The sequence below is a fragment of the Trichosurus vulpecula genome, chromosome 2 (genome assembly GCF_011100635.1).
Source record: "Trichosurus vulpecula isolate mTriVul1 chromosome 2, mTriVul1.pri, whole genome shotgun sequence".
Lineage (NCBI taxonomy): Eukaryota > Metazoa > Chordata > Mammalia > Diprotodontia > Phalangeridae > Trichosurus > Trichosurus vulpecula.
In genome coordinates, this window is record NC_050574.1 from 417,803,705 (window position 1) to 417,805,940 (window position 2,236).

The 2,236-nt window shown below is 42.2% G+C and overlaps 1 pseudogene; it reads right to left on the reverse strand.

Moving 5' to 3' along the window:
* Positions 1–346: 346 nt before the first annotated feature.
* Positions 347–653, reverse strand: LOC118840219 (annotated as a pseudogene).
* Positions 654–2,236: the final 1,583 nt, after the last annotated feature.

Below are 2,236 nucleotides of genomic sequence, written 5' to 3' on the forward strand. Positions count from 1 at the left end.
GATCCCTCTTTGTTTTGAGAGATAGAGACAGAGTCAGAGACAGAGATAAAGAAAGAGCCAGAGAGATAGACAGAGAGAGACAGAGATAGAGGTGAACAGAGAGAGAACTTTTTCTTACATGAAATATCTTTTTTTTATTATTTGGAAGCCTCAAGTGGAGGCTAGAGGGAGAAGTGGGAAATTAGAGATAGATGTTATGGGGAGCCAACCTGGCCAAACAAAAGGCTGTGGGGACATGAAGGATGTTCGATCTTCTTCATCTTTGGAAGCCATACTGGCCCAGTGCTGGAGGTAAGGCAGGGTGAGAAGGGGACCTGGCTGGGAGCTGGCAGTAGGGTAGGGATGATCAGGGTACCCCCAGAGGGATGGTGAAGGAGAGAGAGTCACCCAGGGCTCCCCAGCAGGCTTGTTTGATCTGGAAGATGGTGACCCAGGAGGTCAGCACCATGAGCCAAAAGACTAGCCCCAGGGCTGAATGCCAGATATAGCCCTTGATCTGTCCCTGCTCCTTGTAGGCTGGGGCCAGGAAGGCCTCTCGAAAAGAACCACAGAACATTGACCCGTCAGAGAAAGGGCAGGAGTGCAAAGCCACCCAGGTAGTATTTCCGTGAGAGGTTCAGCTTCTCCTCATTGGATATCCGCTCCAGGTTCATCCTGGGTCCAGGGGAAGGCCAGGGAAGGGCTGCTGCTTCTCCTTCCTCCTTTCTCAATGCAGAGAGAGAACTTTTGATATAGGTTCATGATTAAGTCTAAAGTTATTGACATGAGTTAACTTTCATTCTTCCCAATTTACATGATCCACACCTTGATGACAAACATACTCAGAATACAATAAAAATCAGCTTATTCTAATCTGAAGACAAAACTCATTATACATATAGCAACTAAGCAAAGTTTAATGAGAGTAGGGAACTTTCAAGGGTAAACTGCCAATTCAGGAGGCATGGTAATGAAGTTGGGGTGGGGAGGGGAACTAGAGAGCAGAATACATTTACCAAATTCCAGTTGCATCAAGAATTAGAAAAATGGTAAAAATTCCCTGCAGGGAGATCACTCGTTAAGTGGACTAGTAAACCAGACAAGGCTCCAACTGCTTATGATTACTCTCAGTAGCATTCTCAGGGTAGAAGTACCCTTCACTCGCAATCAACATGATTCTGAACCTCCTAGGGGCCTTCTCCTCTCCACAGAAGTCAAAAGTTCCAGCATTTCCATTTGACTTGAGCCATGTTTTCCCTCCCATGATTCTTCAGTTCCTTTTTTCATCCAGGTAAAAAATAATAAATAAACATATATATGTATATATATCATATATATCAATAACAAATAATTGTATATATGTGTGTGTGTATATATGTGTGTGTATATATATGTGTATATATATATATATATATATATATATATATGTATATATGTGTGTATGTGTATGTATATATCTCACACCATCCTCCTGTAAGGTTAAGCAGGGTGGGATTTTTTTTACTGTTTTCTCTTTTGGAGCACTTATGTAATCAAGTGCCTTTGATGAGTATGGCCTTTGCTTCTTTGATTAAATTGGGAGTCTTTGATGACCTGCTTACCTCAAGGGAAGGCCTAGTTTACATGGGTTTGAGTTGCATGTTTGTGATGCCCTTTGACCCTGAACAGGGTATATAAAGAGGTTAGCATTTTGTTTGGGAATCTCACTCACTGGAAGAGTGTTGGTGTGGAGACCCTTGGTAGCCGCTGGAGACCCTTGGCTTTGAAGAAAACCCAGATGTTGGTGCTTCTCTTTTTGGTAACTATGTATGTGGCGTCTTCACCAGACAAAGCCTGTCTGTTGAATTGTGTCATTTGATCTGTTGATATTTTCTGTTTGTAATTTCTATTTGTATTTACTCTGAAGTTCAGGGTGCTGGCTTTTCCCCCTGAACTAAGTGAATGATATATGTATTTTTGATTAAAGTGAGATTGTTAACCCCTTAAAGTATCTTTAATGTATCTTTAGAAAAACAGATTAAAGAACCTATGCTGGCATCTCTTGTTGTTGTCTTGTTGGGTCTTATACCTTAGCAGCAGCTGCTAGCCATGTTGTTATTATACCTCCTTGCTAATAAGGAGCTATATCTATGCCTAGGAAGCTTGGTGACACAGTGGATGGAATGCTGGGCCTGTTGCCAGGACGACCTGAATTTAAATCCGGCCTCAAACATTTCCTAGCTGTGTGACCTTGGGCAAGTCACTTAGCCTCTGTTTG